The 19,637-nt window shown below is 38.1% G+C and overlaps 1 pseudogene; it reads left to right on the top strand.

Annotated features, from left to right (window-relative positions):
• LOC139716951 (low-density lipoprotein receptor-related protein 2-like) overlaps nt 1–19,637 on the top strand; it is a 116,840-nt pseudogene that overhangs the window by 54,317 nt on the left and 42,886 nt on the right.

Below are 19,637 nucleotides of genomic sequence, written 5' to 3'. Positions count from 1 at the left end.
ACTGTTTTCATTTTGTTTTGTGAGATCTATGGAGCCATCAGTCAGTGGCACACAAAGGATTTTTTTTTCCATCAAAGACACATTTTTAGGGGTTTCAAAATGACCTCCACCCAGTTTGTCACATCTTTGTGGGAAATTTTACTGCTGAAAAGCACAAGAATGCTTCCAGAAAGGCAGTGTCAATATTGTCACAAGTTTTGGTCTCTTGGGAGGTGAATTGAGAAGTTTTATTATAGAGTAAGGTCAGTGTGACCAAACATGGAAGTAATTACACCTACAGTTGTATTTGTAGATAAAACATATAATGCTCCGCATTGGTCTTTTCACAGTCCTATTTGGACTGAAAATATTTAGGTATGCATGTAGCTAATTTTCACATAATTACAAATACATACTTATGTTTTAAAAGAAGTATTTATCAAAACAGGAGTATGCATGATCATTGTCTCCTTTTGAGACCCTCAGGTCATTGATAAAGTTGTAGCCATCCACATTTTTTCCTGAAGGAGATTATATAACATGAAGGGTGTGGTAAAGTTGTCATTGATATGACAGAATTTTCCCAGGGTCATTGATATGACAGAGTTTTCCCCGAGTCATTTTGCTGCTTCCAAAACAATGTCTTTTGTTAATCTTACCTTTGAGTACATGTTGTATGTACTGCCTGAACATTGTGACAGTAATACAAGTATGAGTAATTTCTGTCGCTTAAAACTGTTGTAAGATCGCTATTCTATGGCTGTAATTTTATGAAATTATTAAAGAGTGGGAGAGGTGGACATTCATGTGCAGTAAAATTAGATTCATTTCTAATCAAATGAAAAGTTCTACAAATGTCTGATGAACACATTGATCAAAACTGTTATTATAAACATATAATATACAATATTTTTCTCCTTTTGTAAGGATGTTCTCGCTTATGAAAAGGCATATAATTAAAGGCAGGAAGATGATATTTGGCAATATCACAACTAATCATGTTACAGAAAATGTTCATTATGGGGTTGAATATACTTATGATACCCATGCAGATGAAATGAAAAAAAAAATGCTCATATAATTGGGTCATGGATGAGGCAGGATTTATATTGTCGACAAGCCTTGGGGATTGATTGTGTTTGCAAGAAAAAGGGCAAAATATTGATCTAGAGTAGATGACAAGTTAGAGATTATGATGAGTTCCCTTCCATTTTAATCAGGGAATATGATTGGATTTTCTGGATAACTTCCAAGAGATTTGATGAATTCACAGCTCTTTTTTTTTTTTGCTTGAAGGAAATTGGTTGTACAGTATTTGCTGAGAAGTGACTGCATGTGATTTTGATTGTGTGATTTTAATTTTGATCTAGAAGACTGAAAACGGTATTCTTAGGATCATTTGGTCAGGGTTATCGTTGGTTCAGGTTATTGTTTTTTTTCCTCATCTATTTCTTTCTTTTTTCTTTTGAATGATGGTCTGATGGTACAGTCTAGAGGTTTTGAGTACATTGTAGGTACAAAACATTGTACACGTGTACACTTGTATGTGTAGTAACCATAGTACTGTAATTTAGCAATAAGTAATCTTTGCTGGATAAGGTAAACACTTTAACATCATAAAATCTATTTTTCATTTCTGTGTCACTTGAATTTAATTAGCCCCAAATATAAAGTAAAATGAAAAGAATAGATTTGGTATTAAAAGATCAGTATCTTTTTTGTGTCATTTTCCTTTCTTTTTTTTTTTTAGGTTCCCTCAAAAAAGGAAAAAAAAGGAATTAAAAAAAAAGAGGATTAAACATATATACTGACATAATGCCAAACATATCCGTTGAATATATTGAATCATATAACTCATACTTACAAGAGCATACAAAAAAGAAACACACACACACAAACACAAACGCAAACGCATTAAGTGTGCTTCAGTGAGCAACAATCTTAGAGTTCCCCGTGGTTGTATCGTCATGGTACCACTACATTGATTTTATGCATGACAATCCTTGCATGGCTCCCGTAGTTTATATCAAAATGAATCCGCAGATGACAATGAACTGTGCATCTCTTGTCTGCACAAAGAACACAATGCAGCTGCGCGTGATTGTGAACTCAGCCAGAAGAAAACACAATCTCTTTTTTTTTTCAGTTGACTTGGGGTAATACCAGGATGATGTCATTCAAATACTGTCAAATCATTGCTGCTTCCGCCTTGAACAACGATCAACGTATTCTAAATTTCTATATTAAAGATGTAAAGAGTCATGGAGCATCCTTTGTGGATAATCCGATTTCTTGAATTGCATTATACACTGTATTATGTATAAATTGTGCATTCTGGTGCACATCCTCGCATACATTGTAGTTCCAGCATTTACAGGTCAGTTTTGCAAAGAGAAACAGATTGGAAAAGAGCTGGAGAAATCATTCAGGGCAGTGAAGCAGTGAAGCTTGAATTGCAAAATCAGACAAGTACACCATGTGTATGCAGTGATTGCATGGGAAAATGAAATTACACTCTGGAACGTTAGTGTATACTACTGTAAAAGCACTGTGTAAAGATTTTCTTCTTCCATGCAATATTTTATGCTAAGATTTCAAGCTGTGGACCAACTTGCCTGCCGTGGAGGACCTTCTAGTCCATGTGACTTGTGAAGGGATAGTGGTTACAACGTACTGTAGCTGCCTTCAGATTTGCAGTGTGATTTGGGTGTCCTTGAAGACTGCATTTCACAATGGAAATACACATGCCCTCTCCACACTTGATATTTGTCTACGGGATTATACCTGGGTATGACAGAGCACATTTTAGAGCATGTCCAAATTTGGTTTTAATCTCTTCATGAGTGTTGCATTGCACTTTGTCTGGGTATTCCAAGGCCATAATAGGGACAAAGTAATCATTTGCAGGGCTTGATTGTAGTACCCCTCCATTAAGAATATCAAAAATCACCTGCTGTTGGTACACATTGTAGTTAGTACATGTATAGTATCCAAATGACAGGGTACAATTGTATACACTATAAAAGCAGAAACATCTCCAGCATGAAACTTGCACTAATTGGAGCTGATGGTCTTTTATGCAAAATGGAAACTTTTGCAAATTGCCAAACGGAAGTCAGTGCATTGTGTAGTCGAAACGCTTTCACATGCATTTTACTTTACCATCCACACGAACATTTCTGGTTTCGAAGTACAATTTTAATTGTTTATTTGATGAATTACACCAGATATCTCTATTGATGGTCATTATGGTGCATGTACATTGTACATTTACATTTGATGTTTGAAACAAAGCTTGCTGTAGTACAATGGTCATACGAAATGTGCAATCATCCTGTACCTGGGAGAATAAAAAACAACAACAAACAAACAGTGTACACATGTGTGTGTATCAATGTTTGGTGCTCTCCCCAGCTGTGCACAATTTCTGCACTTAATTCACTAGATGTACCGTATCCTACCTACATGTACAGTACTTCAAAAAGCAATTTACTAATCAAAGCTGGAGTGTATAATGTACATGTATGCCTACAGTGTGCCGTTCTCATACAGGTGTATTGTGGATAGTAGTTGTGTGAGAGAATACAAATGCATTGTTATTGCCGTGGTTGTGGAGTCAATACCATTTACTGTACATTGCAATTAGTAGAGAGATATCTCTTTAGAGGGGAAATCTACCCAAAAAGATAATATGATAATGCCAGAAAATGAGAGGAATAGGATAGTGAAAATGTGATTTTCTGCTTTTAAAAAAAGGGGAAAGAACAGAACAAAGAGTATACATGTATGATTCTACAATGTACAACTTGTAGGAGAAATTCAAAGTTTTTTTTTTTAATGAAAATTAGTTTTGAAATGACTGAGGGATTTTGCTACAGTATAGAAACACATTTCCCATAGACCCTTGCCCGAGTATACTCCGGACTTGTCCTCAACGGGTTAAAGTATCATTTTATAAAGCGGTTTCTTTGAATATCTCGCAAAAGGTTTCAAGCTGAATTCTCAACTCAACCAATACTATACCATCCCTTTAAATACCTATAGCGAGAGACACACCACACTACAGAGCACGAGAAATTCAAACTCGAAACTCAAATGGAGAGTGGGAGGTGTTTAGAAAATTATGGCCTCAAATAAAGCAGGTGATCTCCTGCTGTAAGCAAAAGAGTTGGGGTCTGAAGAATCCACCATTTGAACCCCTTTAGAAATAATTAGTAATGTGTAAATACTCTGGCAACTGTAAACCTTATCAGGATTAAAAAGACTTGCATAAAACACTGTAGACAACGATGCACACACACTGGCACTTGTCCAATGGTCCCTGACCAGTAAAAATCACTGTTGGACCAGTAATTCTTTCAGGAATAGACCAGTGAAAAATGGAAAAACTGGGTACCTACCGTACAGGTCCATCAGACAGGTCGGACCAGTGAAAAAAATGGGTTAGTGTGCAGCCCTGCTGTGACTGTGTGTTCATCATGTGTGACTACCGTACGTACATTTGTAATGATTTGTTTGTCCAATCATACATGTAGTATTTGCTCTTATGACCTGTAAATACTGAGAAATTATGTGATTAAACCTATTTGAACAGTCATTGGTACCATGGTTGTGGTTGACCATGCTTTACCATGTTCATTCATGCGTGACCAATGTTTATTGTACATTATTAGGAAGTGGCTATAGGACAAAACAAAAATGAAATGAAAGAGCAATAGATGGCATTTCACAGAATTAGCAGTGTTTCCCGGATGTACAACAGAACATTTCTAGTGTCATTCACCCATACCATACTTTGGTTACCTTGTAGCATGGTGAAGTGGGATGAGCATCTGCCTGTTAATTTTTGTTTTGTTTTCTGAGAATTTTTATCCATACGCAGTAACTATTGTGATGTCGGAGACAAACCTGTTGTTGCTGTTAACCTTTACATGTTGTGTTTTTGATATACATTGTAAATGTACAGTAGAGGACCAGGTGATATGCCAATGCATGCATCACCAGGGTTTTGTTCTTTTTTTTTCCTCTTCTTTTCAAATTTTCCCTCACTGATGTAAGTCTTTGTTATTGTGCAAGAACACATATGGGAGCATCCTGCTTTCAAAATATTGTTTACTGTAACTTGTAGATTTCATGGTACCGGTACTGGCATTTGGTATGCCCTAATATTGCAAGGTCATGTCATGCATGCATCATCATGGATTTGTTGTTGTTGTTGTCTGCTTCTTCCTGTCAAATTTTGTCTCACTGATTTACAATTACAATGTGTATTTGTATGTACATGTAAGTCCTGTTATTGTACAAGAAAAGACTGTTTTTTAGGGTTTTTGTTTTGTTTGTGTCATTTTGTTTCAGCAGGAGGTTACAAATCTTCGTTGCCTTTCTTTGTATGACATTGTAAAGAAATTGTCTGGAAAAAAAAATGTGACGGGGTGTGTGGAGATTCTGAGATAACACAAGACCTAACAGGACACCGAGTTTATTGTTTCGTGCTGCAGACAAAGAATGATAAGAGACTATAAAGGGAGTATACAATGTAGATAGAGTTGAAAAAAAAAAAGAAATGTTTGTGATTATGTGCAGTGACATGATACATTGTAGTTGGGGTCTTCTTATGATTGTGTACACTTTACGTGGGGCTTGGTACAGAATGGTTCTTGTCCCTCAAATCACATAGGGGTTTTCCAGAAAATGACGTAGTACACTGTACATACACACATCATTTGCAAAGGTGGCAACCAGGCAAGAGAGTATTGTGTCCTTTGTGATCAAATAAAATGCCACTGGGGAATCGCGGAATGGCGCACCTCACATTTTGATCTGCCAGTTCCTGTTCTTGTGGTTTCCATTTTCCAGTTCGAAGATTCAAGAGAAACATATTCTACAATTTACTGACCTTGAAATTGAGCATTTAAATCAAACTCGTCACATGCATGTAGGAGCCTACATGTATAAAAAGAATGGCAGTGTAAATTTGCCAACATGTGAAATTTTCTGCTTGGTTCAAAGAAAGAGCAATGTACAATTAAAAGGAAGCAAGCATAAGCCCTTCCTTTGCTTGTTTTCGAACTGGCTCAATCACTGGAGTGCTTCCTTTGATGATTGGCGCAGGTGTCAGGAAAGTTATCCCTTACGAAAAAGTCCGTGGTACTCCTGTGGTAATTACCACAGGACGGTACCACAGGACAGTACCACAGGACAGTACCACAGGACAGTACCACAGGAATTGTCCTGTGGTATTTTGGGACATACCACAGAACGGTACCACAGGAATTCCTGTGGTATTTTGGAATGTACCACAGGGCAGTACCACAGGAAAGTACCACAGGACCGGTACCACAGAACAGTACCACAGGACAGTACCACAGGAATTCCTGTGGTATTTTGGGACGTACCACAGGGCAGTACCACAGGAAAGTACCACAGGACCGGTACCACAGAACAGTACCACAGGAATTCCTGTGGTATTTTGGGACGTACCACAGGGCAGTACCACAGGAATTCCTGTGGTATTTTGGGACGTACCACAGGGCAGTACCACAGGACTAGTACCACAGGAACCGTCCTGTGGTATTTTGGGACAGTACCACAGGTCGATCATTACCACACAGCATTACCACAGGCCAGTACCACACAGCATTTCCATGGTACCACAGGAGAGTACCACACAGGATAGATCAAAAAAAAATCTGGGAGAATTTTAGCCACATATCAAGGAATATTCCTGATAGGTGAGTGATGGATTTCAGGACAAACATGGCCCTACTTAATAACCTGTCCTACTCCTAACATATAACCTCAAACGAGAGTCTAATGGCCAAGTGCCAATCTAGTCCTATAATAGATCCTAGTCATATTCTATTCCTAGGTAGCCATCAACCGTATCAGTACATATATATATGGCCGTCTATCTGTAAAGCATTAAGGCATGGTTACTAACTCGATAACACTTAATCAAGAAATGAAATTACACTTTCATAACAATATCTATGATATTGGGAATAACATAACATAATTAGACAATCTTTCATAAAGTTCAAAGTAAGTTCCATCATTAATACTTTGACTTTTTAAGTCATATATGTATTTTCTAAAATCTAGAGTGCTTTTTATGAATATTCATGAGCTATGTAAAAATTTGTACCACAGGAGTACCACAGGAGTACCACAGGAGTACCACAGAAGTCCTTATGAAATTTCTCATGCTTTACATCAGCACTTTCACTAAATAGGTAATATTGTAGGAGTATAGGACAGGATAAGTAATGGCAAATCAATTGCTATAATTCACAGCATAACTCATCTATCAATTAATTGAGGAATATTAATATGTGCTTTTTTGTTTGTATTTTTGTTATAAATTTCAGCTGATTCTGCCTTACAATTTTCCTGTGTGGTACTCCTGTGTGGTACTGCTGTTTGATAGTCTCCTGATGTGATAGTCCTCTGGTATAAAATGTTAAGAAAAAAAAAGAATATCCTGTAGCATTTTTCTGTGGTACTTACGAATTTAGTTTGCTGTGTGGTACTTCTGTGTGGAATAGCACCATATTTTCCTGTGGGATTTTGGACAGTTCCTGTGGTACTCTCCTGTGGTATACATCGAAAATTACCACAGGAATTCCTGTCGTAGGCTACTGTCCTGTGGCACGTCCCAAAATTCCACAGGACAATTCGTGTGGTACTGTCCTGTGGTACGTCCCAAAATACCACAGGACAAGTCATGTGGTACTGTCCTGTGGTACTATCCTGTGGTACTTTCCTGTGGTACTGTCCAGTGGTACTGTCCTGTAGTACTGTCCTGTGGTACTGTCCTGTGGTACTGTCCTGTGGTACGTCCCCAAATACCACAGGACAAGTTGTGTGGTACTGTCCTGTGGTACTACCCTGTGGTACTGTCCTGTGGTACTGCCCTGTGGTACGTCCCAAAATACCACAGGACAGGTCGCGTGGTACTGTCCTGTGGTACTATCCTGTGGTACTTTCCTGTGGTACTGTCCTGTGGTACTGCCCTGTGGTATTGTCCTGTGGTACTGCCCTGTGGTACGTCCCAAAATACCACAGGACAAGTCGTGAGGTACTGTCCTGTGGTAATATCCTGTGGTGCTGTCCTGTGGTACTGTCATGTGGTACGTCCCAAAATACCACAGGACAAATCGTGTGGTACTGTCCTGTGGTACAATCCTGTGATACTTTCCTGTGGTACTGCCCTGTGGTACTGTCCTGTGGTACGTCCCAAAATACCACAGGACAAGTCGTGTGGTACTTTCCTGTGGTACTATCCTGTGGTACCTTCCTGTGGTACTGTCCTGTGGTACTGCCCTGTGGTACGTCCCAAAATACCACAGGACAAGTCGTGTGGTACTGTCCTGTGGTACTATCCTGTGGTACTTTCCTGTGGTACTGTCCTGTGGTACTGCTCTGTGGTACTGTCCTGTGGTATTGCCCTGTGGTACTGTCCTGTGGTACGTCCCAAAATACCACAGGACAAGTCGTGAGGTACTGTCCTGTGGTACTGTCCTGTGGTACGTCCCAAAATACCACAGGACAAGTCGTGAGGTACTGTCCTGTGGTACTAAGTCCTGTGGTACTGTCCTGTGGTACGTCCCAAAATACCACAGGACAAGTCGTGAGGTACTGTCCTGTGGTACTGTCCTGTGGTACTGTCCATTGGTACATCCCAAAATACCACAGGACAATTCCTGTGGTACTGTCCTGTGGTACTGTCCTGTGGTACGTCCCAAAATACCACAGGACAAGTCGTGAGGTACTGTCCTGTGGTACTATCCTGTGGTACTGTCCTGTGGTACGTCCCAAAATACCACAGGACAATTCCTGTGGTTCTGTCCTGTGGTACTGTCCTGTGGTACGTCCCAAAATACCACAGGACAAGTCGTGAGGTACTGTCCTGTGGTACTATCCTGTGGTACTGTCCTGTGGTACTGTCCATTGGTACGTCCCAAAATACCACAGGACAATTTCTGTGGTACTGTCCTGTGGTACAATCCTGTGGTACTTTCCTGTGGTACTGTCCTATGGAACTGCCATGTGGTACTGTCCTGTGGTACGTCCTAAAATACCACAGAACAAATTGTGTGCTACTGTCCTGTGGTACTATCCTGTGGTACTTTCCTGTCGTACTCTCCTGTGGTACGTCCCAAAATACCACAGGATAATTCATGTGGTACTGTCCTGTGGCACTATCGTGTGGTATACGTCCTAAAATACCACAGGACAATTTGTGTGTATACTGTCTTGTGGTACTGTCCTGTGGTACTTTCCTGTGGTAATGTCCTGTGGTACTGCCCTGTGGTACATCCCCGAGTACCACACGAGCCTGTGACGCAGTACCACACAGTTCCTGTGTTAACATATATTTGTGTGGTACACTGTGTGGTACCAACCAGTACCACAGGGAGTACCACATGAGCCTGTAAAACAGTACCACACAGTTCCTGTGGTAACATTTATTTATGTGGTACATTGTGTGGTACTGACAAGTACTACAGGGAGTACCCTACAAGCCTGTGGTACAGTACCACACAGTTCCTGTGGTAACATTACAAGTGTGTGGTACATTGTGTGGTACCGACAAGTACCACAGGGAGTACCACAGGACTTTTTTGTTAGGGATAATTTGTACAAGTAAAATAAATCGTCAAGGAACAGAGATTATATACCTTTACCCCCCCCCCCCCCCCCCCCCCAAAGAGGTGAGGTAGTACACATCCATAGTGGGCTGTGCTAACTTTACAACTAAACATTGTTAAAGTAAATTAAGTTTGTGGAAATTCTGAATGCTCATAAAATAGCTTGGTGATTAAGTTACAATTGTTGTTGCTGTTGTTTTGGTTTTAATGGTGTGTATCACTCAAGATTGAGTATTTACAAGGTTTGTACTTTACTAGCCTTTTGTCAAGACCCACTTGCTGTATGGTGAAGAGAGCCCCGCTGAGTGGGGTAGTGCCAGGGTCTTTTTTAAAGGTTTTAATAACAGTGAAATTCAAAAGTGCAGATATTATTGATGACAAGATGATTATTTTGCCAATAAAATGTCCTCGAAGTTGATGATGGGGGATATACTGTTTGAAATAGGGAGCTGTGAAGACATGACTTCATGATACATCTGTGATTTCTAAAACTCTGAAATATCGTCTCCATTTCTAGCAAATTGTGCCTTCATCCTCTTGCACTGACATGCAGAGTAGGGTTCTTCCAGCGACCTCTCAGATGTTGTGAAGATAAGGACCTGTGAAATGATTTTACAATTTGTATGCTTATTGACTACAATTTGTATGTGTTGATTAGTGACGACCTTGTCATCATCACTTTGTAACACAGAGAATATATGAATATGTGCTACAAACATTTTTTTTTCTAATATTTGTCTTCCAATTACTTGGATCTGCCTCCCCCCCCCCCCCCCCCCCCAAAAAAAAGATGCTTCTAAACCAAGATTCTATTCTGATATCATAGCTGTTAGTCATTGCTAAACTACCGCACTATGAAAATATGAAAACAAGACACTGGTACAGTTTCTGTATGTATGCTCCTTCCCCTGAGCTTGGGTTATACACAATGTAACTTGTATGCTTCCGTACAATGTTTTTATACCTCCGCCACGAAGTGGTGCCGGAGGCATTATGTTTTCGGGTTGTCCGTCCGTCCGTACGTCCGTACGTCAATCCGTCCGTCCGCTTTCGTTTACGTGATAACTTGAGTAATATTTACTGGAATTTTACCAAACTTGGTCCAAGTATAAAGTATGATGGGGCAATTATTTGATTAGATTTTGAGTGAAATTGGCTAAAGATCAAAGGTCAAAGGTCAAGGTCAAATCATGAAATTGTATCCGTTTACACGATAACTCAAGACTGGATGGAACAAATTTCACCAAACTTTGTTGGAAGATGATGTGTGATAGGACAATTACTTGAGTAGTTTTTCAGTGAAATCAGACTGAGGTCAAAGGTCAAAGATCAAGGTCAAATCCTAAAATTATCTGTTTACATGATAACTCTAAACTGGATGAAGCAGCTTTCACTAAACTTGGTCCAAGGATGATGTATGATGGGACAATTAGTTGATGTGTAGATTTTAGTGACATTGGCAAGAGGTCAAAGGTCAAAAGGTCAAGGTCAAATGCCACAAATGTTGCAATTTCCCCCATATCTATGCAATACCCGAAGGTATTTTCTTGAAACTTGGTGTGGACATGTACTACTGCATAAAGATTCTCCAGAGAGAGTTTCATGTCATAAGGTCAAAGGTCAAAAGGCCAAAGGTTAGGTGAAAATGTTGCAATATCACTTTTCTCGCAAATGGTTCAATGTATCTTCGTGGAACTTGGTACATATGCATGTACTGACTGGCAGGGATTATCTAGGGAATTTAGGGGTCATGAGTCAATATTCAGGGGTCAAAGGTCAAGGTGAACTCCTCAAAATTTTATTATTTCCCTCATATACTAGTATATGCAATGCTTGCATTATTAGTTTCAAAACTTATAAACATGCATTGAATGGAGATTCTCCAGGAAATTTCCAGCCAGAAGTCAAAGGTCAGAGGTTAAGGGTCAAAGGCCAGGTTTCAATGCCCCCCCCCCAAAAAAAAAAAAAAAAATAGTTTTATATATATATATATATATATATGTACCGTCATTACACCCTTTTTTCATACCTTGGAAATTACTCAGTGCATAAACTTATGAAAAGGTCCGTCAGAATTCAAGTAAAAATTCTCAATTTCCCAAATATGTGTACCTGCACTCTTAGAAAATTATAGCAAACCCAGTTCAAGACATTTGTGACAAACCTGTCATTTCAATATTTTGCCAGTTACATTTCTGAAACTGTCATGGATCACACATTGTGAAGACAATGTACTATACGCCTGTTGGGAGAATCATGCATTATGGCGGAGGCATCAGTCGCCATAGCGACATTTCTATTTTTTGGGTTTTTTTTTTTTGCTAATCATATTTGAAATAATGTTTTAGTAATGACATGTTAAAGATGCTTAATGCTTTTAATAGCACATTATCCCCTTTGCTGACACTGTTATTGGTGTCTTTTACAAAGCAGTGCTCATCTGACCACATACTGTGTGTATTACACGTATATATATGACAGAAAATGTATTAAACTCTCATTCTTGATGAGTTCTGTGTATATTGTGACCTGAACTTAGACCCTGGATTTCCTTCATGCATTAATGACTCCTTTCATACAACCCACAAAATTAGCTAGGTATTGAATTCTTATCTATTTTTTATACTCACTCTGTAGCTTAGTGCCCTATGAGTGCCAGCTAGGTACTATAACATGCAATAATGTACACAGTACAATTGTATGCTTCACTACCCACAGTATACACGTACATGTAGATCCTGTTTGACTGATGTGATGGAATATGTGTGAAAGGCAATTATCACTGTGCTTGCATGGTTTTCAAAAGGGGAATTCCCATTTACTTTGTACTGCTCCCATGCAAGAAGACATCAGTCTCTCAATCTTCGACATGCTTTAATAGAGGCTCCAACTTTACATCAAATGCATGCAATCAGTCATGTCGAAGGATATGACCTCCACAATGAACAGACAGATCCTACACACCTATACCCCATTAGAGCCCTGTATATTAAACACATGGCATTACCACAGGAGTTTACTGGACCCTGTTTTATGGAGAGTTAAAATCGATAATATACATGTAGTTGATTTCAACTGTAAGTCTATGGCAGCCTGTGTCTTGTGGAAATTTAAAATCAGTTTCATCTTTTGATGAAACGGGGCCCAGATGGTAATCCCTCCATGCTGCTTGCTATAAATAGGAAATATATTACACTTGAGAAACCTTCCCTTTAAAGGGAAACCTTCTACCTTTAAAGGGAACACAAACCCAAAGAGCAATGTGGATTGAGTAAAAGCAGTAACATTAGTAGAACACATCAGTGAAAGTTTGAGGAAAATCAGACAATCGATGCAAAAGTTATGAATTTTTAAAGTTTTAGTGTTGGAACCGCTGGATGAGGAGACTACTAGAGGTTATTACGTACATGTATGAGAGGGCCACAATATAAAGAAAATATAAAAGGAATTCGACAAAAATTCACTTTTCTAGCAAAATGAAAGAGTTCTTAACTAACCGCTTTCAGAAAGCAGGGGGAATAAGTGCTATCAGTATCAAGTTGATGCAATGTGTAATTTTCATGAAAAATGAATTTTTATTGAATTCCCTTTTTATTTTCTTTATATTGTAGTCCACTCATATGTCATAACCTCTAGTAGTCTCCTTACCCAGCAGTTGCAACACCGAATCTTTAAAAATTCATAACTTTTGCATCGATTGCCCGATTTTCCTCAAACTTTCACTGATGTGTTCTACTAATATTACTGCTTTCACTCAATCCACATTGCTCTTTGGGCTTACTTTCCCTTTAATGAGGAAAGGGGTTAATTTCCAACCTCTTCGTAACAACATGTATGCATAAAGTTTCACCTGTAGGCCCTGCTGATATTAAAGGGAAGATAAACCCCAAGAGCAATGTAGATTGAGTGAAAGCAGCAACATTAGTAGAACACATCAGTGAAAGTTTGAAGAAAATCGGACAATCGATGCAAAAGTTATGAATTTTTAAAGTTTTGGCGTTGGAACCGCTGGATGAGGAGACTACTAGAGGTTATGATGTATGAGTGGACAACAATACAAAGAAAATATAAAGAAAATACTACAAAAATCCATTTTTCATGAAAATTACAAATTCCATCAACTTGATATTGACATATGTTAAGGGTAGCAATTATTCCCCCTGCTTTCTTAAAGTGGTTGGTCCATTGCTCTTTCATAATTCTGGAAAAGTGAATTTTTGTTGAATTTCCTTTATATTTTCTTTGTATTGTTGTCCACTCATACGTCATATCCTCTATTAGTCTCCTCATCCAGCGGTTCCAACACCAAAACTTTAAAAATTCATAACTTTTGCCTCGATTGTCCGATTTTCCTCAAACTTTCACTGATGTGTTCTACTAATTTTGCTGCTTTCACTCAGTCCACATTGCTCTTTGGGTTTACATTCCCTTTAATACCTATTGTATGCTTGTGTGACTGCATGCGGAGGCCTGTTTCATACACTGAGCACTAAAATCAAGACAAAGTTCAATTCAACTGAAGTAGGGAACGGTTTTGCTATTGAAGCTATTTTGGAACAATTATCTCGGCTCACCTACATTGTAGCCATGTTGTAGAATACAATGCACATCTTAAATGTCTATAAATAGATCCTTCCTTTACTAGATCTGATCTGATCAGATCTGAGTCTATCCCAACTTTTGGTTCACTGTTTTGCTTGATAAAATTCCTGTTGTGGTGAATCAGGGCCCAGTACATCTTCCATCACTGAGTTTAGATGTCAACTTTTGTGGGGGAAACTAGATTCTTCATCATACCAGGTTGATGGGGTAATGTAGCAGCACCCCAAAATTTCTGATTGTGGAAACTGCATGGGCCTCAGGTGGGTATATGTTTGCATTGTAACTCAAGGTCAAAACCCAAATGGCTTCAAATGCATGGTTGCTCAATCAGAATGGAGAAGGACAATAGAGGTACAGGGTATAGCAGTTTTTTTTTCTTTTTTGAATTAACTGGAAGAAAGCAAGGAGAAATGGAGTGCGTTTTGATCCAAACAGTGCATTAATAAACACCAGTTCTTGGTTTGGCTGCGATGTGGTTTCCCATTAGGGAAATTAACCCCAAATATAAATACACATACAGTGTACAATGTACATTGTATATATCAGCAAATGCAGAAATACACTGTATTAGTAGAACACATACCGATATGTGATTTATTGCAGTTGATTGACAAATTATCCTATTGTATACATGTACAGCGTACATACGGGTACTTTGACTTATTAAGCACCAACTACTGTAATCAGTGTTATATAGTAATAGCCATGACAGAAAATCATGGGCATATATACATACTTGGACTAGATTTTATTAAATTGAACACGTTAGTGACATCTTACAGTAAGAAAATGTAGACTTTTTTTAACTATTCAAAAGTTATGAATTTTAAAAGTTTTGGTGAAATCCATGTACCATCTTCACTTGATATTAGAAGATTGCAACAATTTGTGATGTTAGTACAGGAGGACTGCAATAATTAATACACATTTTAAAGAAAATGTCTTAAAGAACAAGTTTACCTTAAACTACATCTATGGATTGAGAGAATGCAGCAATATTAGTAGAATACATCAGTGAAAGTTTGAGGAAAATCAGACAATCCATTAAAAAGTTATTAATTTTTGAAGTTTCAGTGCCACCATCACTAGATGAGAAGAGTACTACAGCTTGTGATGTCACATGCATAGAAAGGTTTAAAGAAAGTATAGAAACTCAACATATTAATTTAACTTTTCTTATATCTCAAAAGAGCACTTGACTTGCCTCTTTCAGAAGGCAGGGAGAATAATATTGCCCTTAACATATAAGTGTACATCAGTAACAAGTCAAGGGAATGTGGTTTTTTTTTCAAAAAAAGGAAAGAAATTATGTGGAAATCATTTTATATCTTCTTTATATCTTTGTATTTATGTGATATTGTAACCTTTGTCTTCTCATCTACCAGTGACGGCAGAAACTGTAAATATTCATAACTTTTGAGTGAACAGTCTGATTTTCCACAAACTGATGACAGTGATGTGTTGTGATATTGCTTCATACGCTCAATCTACACTGCACATTTATATTAACAGTGGACTTAAAGGGACTGTAAAGTACTGGTTGAGGTGAGAATTCAGCATGTAACGTTTTGCGAGATATTTAGAAACCACTCTATGAGATGTTAAAGAGCTTACAATTCTAAGGGGAATCAAAAGTTTATGTGATCACAACTTCTGATCTCATGTGGGAAACATGTTTCTCATTATCTCACCAAAAAATGTTAAAAACCTAAATCCTCACCTCAACCAGTACTGCACAGTCCCTTTAAAACTTAAAACTTTCTAGCCTAATGAGAGGACTTGACATACTTTATGTGTATATGTACCTCTTTCAGAAGGACAAGGAATACATACACTGTATGCAATTGTACATTTAATACTTAATTTACTCTATGTCAGTAATGAGTAGAAGAATGTACAAAGTTTATACTTTCATCATAATAAATGAAGTTCAAAGTTTCACGAAATTCTTATTGATGTTTTGTATATCTCTGATGTACTGTATGGACCTGTTGGCTACATTTGTAGAGATCCCATGCAGTGCAGTGAAGGTTCCCTAATCACCTTTTCAATGCATAATTTGCATTGTGGGTGGACCTGCATGCTTCCATTGTCAAACTTTCTTTGCACAATCAGTAGGAGGGCCAAAACATCATAGAAAGTACTGTATTTACATGTTAGATTCTAAAAGCAGAATCTTTCATTGGAGTTGGCTGCTAGAGCTCTAAAATCCTTGAGATTATAAAAGGGAGAATTAAGTTAGCACATGATTATATTTCTATTTTATTATATCTTATACAGTAGATGTAATCTGATACATTTCCATGGATATTAATGCCTCAAACTGTAGCAATACCTGTAGTGATGATTTAGTTCTTTGAGCCTCTTGGTGGCACAGAACTTAACTCTGTTTTTTCTTCTTGTGTGTGTGTGTGTGTGTGTGTGTGTGTGTGTGTGATTTTGATCTGCTGATTGTGATCATTACATTATACACAGCTGACTCCTGTTTGGACAATGTTTTGGTACCGGCAGATTTCTCTACAGAAATTTTGTTGATAGCGGAACAATAAAGTATGCCAAGATATAGCTAATGATTATGGGGCCTAAAATTTTACTTGGTTACGATGAGAGTTTTGTTGATCCATGAACCAATATAACATACAGTAAGTGTACTGTATGTGTATGTATGTGTAGTATACCTTCACATCATACAATTGCAAACAGCACTATGGGGACAAGACAGGAATTATAAACATATGTTACATGAGAATATGTGGTGTATGATTGATTGATGGTATTTTGTGATTATGATTCACACTGAAATCTTACAGGCATCTTTCATGCAAAGTTTGAAATACTACAGCTTGTCTGATTAGTATGTTATAGTTTGTGTAAATGTCATTGTCTAGTTAACTGTTTAATTTTATGTATTTAGGGCCTCCCTGGAAGAACACTACCTGCCTACTGATGGGGCTACCCTGTTGAAATAAAACTGAATAGATACCGGTGCAGTGGCGATATTGATTAGTAAACTGCCAAAAATACCGTACCATGGTACAAATCTTGTAGTTCAGCATAAAATCCTTCTGAATGAAAACTGTATACCATTCTGTCAATTTGCAGTGGTGAGAGTCAACTTGTAGAAATAAGATGGATTTACTTGTACTCTTTATAATTGACCATGACTCTTTTTGTATCTTGGTTCACAGCCCACTCACAGGATGTGTGCACGCAGGACCAGTTTACATGCCCCTCAGGGGGCTGTGTCAGCCTTGACTCCAGGTGCGATGGGGTGCCGGACTGCCCGACCACACCCGACGATGAATTTAACTGTCCAGGTTGGTGTCACAATGTCTTCTTCAACCCTTCGGTAGAGCAAAGACCTTCTCTCCATGAGCATGCAAATTCATCCCACAACAGTGGAGAACATTATTTTATCAAAAAGATGATGTAATATCTGTTTGAGCGTGCCTTACAAATTGTAATTCAAATGATATTAATTTCCATATGTATTCATTTTAATGCTTTAATAGTGATAAGTACTAACTTCCAGAGTGACCTGTCTGTAGTGTTTGTTTGTTTATTGTCTGTTAGAGGAATTTCATGCATGAATATGTTATTGTGCACATAAATGCAAATATATGATTTCCTGTGAACTATACAAGTACATGCTACAGGAATCAATTCCCTGTACAAATTTGTAATGGTCATTGTGGATTTGAATTTTTATAATGAAGATTACGTGTGACACTGCATCACAAATCCTACCCCCCCCCCAAAAAAAAAAAAAAAAAAAAAAAAAAAAATGCATCCCAGGGTTGTTTTCAAGTGGGCCTGAAAACAGTTATATATTTTTGGTCAAAAAGGTTGATTTACAATATTTCTTTTTAAAGTACAGTATATAGAAGCATTGAAGTACTGTTTTGAACAGTGTTTGAAGAACATTCTATGGCCTTGTTTCACTTAACATGGGAACTATACATCTATCAAGCCAAACAATTAACCCAAAGTTGGGACAGATTCAGATCGAGTTGGGAAGGATACATCGTATTCAAGATTTGTATGTATGTAGAACATGGCAAGGTGTGCACAAGATATTATTACAAAATGGCTTATTGGTGAAAGTAGTAAATGTTTCTTATTTCTGCCATTCGAGGACTAATTAATCCTCAAATTGTCTCTATGATCAGCTGAATTGAATTTAGGATTGATTTTGGAGCTTAAGTAGTGTAACAGCTCGCAGGTACTTGTTTTTTGTTTGTTTGTTTTTACTGTTCAACAGTGTGTGCAAGTATGCATGAAAAACATCAACAAATACTATCAATCATTGAGCAGTCCTAAGATTACAACATTAGTTACCGTACACCCCTTTTCACCTATATATTCTCTTCTCTCTTTGCAGATGCACTGTTAACTGATTGTAGAGTAGATTACGTACGCTGCCCAGCATCTGGGAACAATATCTGCATATCACCCTCCATGAGATGTGATGGAAATGACGACTGCTACGATAATTCAGATGAAGATTCAGATTACTGTCGTGAGTACTCAACGCTCTGTTTCAACTTTTCAGTTCCACTGATGTAGGGCCATTCAGACTGCGGCTGAAAATTGTAACATTAGAGCATGGGACGTCGGTTTTAAAGTTGCTAGGCAACAAACCGTGCAAAAAAGCTGCCCGAAGCAATGACTTGGACAAATTGCAAACTGGAGCATGATCTCCTTGCTTCCTCTGTATTTAATGGGGTCATTCAGTAATGAGAAAAATCATGATTTCGGTCACTTGCCGCCACCCCACCCCCCCCCCCCCCCCACTCTTTCACCCCAGAGCCATAGTGCAGCTATGTACAGTGTAGCAGGTCATGCTATAATTGTTACATCAACACATCAACAATACACCATCAAGCCCATTGTGCATGCACACAAATACTCAGTCTTATTCTATTCATAGTGCCAAAACTTCAGAATTGTGGATGCAGTGGGAAACTGAAAGCTTAAACATTTTGCATTGTTTACTGTTGCTATATTTGTCAATTTCTGAATCAGTAAAAATGTACACCGTATATTAGTCTTCAGTTTATTTCAGTTCATTTATGCAATTTACAGGCATCATGATCTTTTTTGTACATTAACCTGTTGAGAACGAGCTGATATTGCTATAACATGCATTTCCCATAGACAACTGCCTGAGTATACTCGGGACTAGTCTTCAACAGGTTAAGATACTGTAAAACATGATATATTCGCGGCACAAAATTTTCGCGAATTGGAGCCGACGGCCTTTTTCGTGGCAAGAAATTTTCGCGAATTGCCTCTTGCGTTCAATGCATATATTGTAGTGTAAATAAGAAATTTCGCGTGCATTTTAATTTCGCGAATCTTGGCGCTCGCGAAATTTGCGAAATTAAAATGCACGCGAACATTTCT

This window comes from Diadema antillarum, unplaced genomic scaffold (genome assembly GCF_040938485.1).
Source record: "Diadema antillarum isolate AM-2024a unplaced genomic scaffold, OU_Dant_1.0 scf00000071, whole genome shotgun sequence".
Taxonomy (NCBI): domain Eukaryota; kingdom Metazoa; phylum Echinodermata; class Echinoidea; order Diadematoida; family Diadematidae; genus Diadema; species Diadema antillarum.
This window is presented reverse-complemented; position numbering and strand designations above follow the sequence as displayed.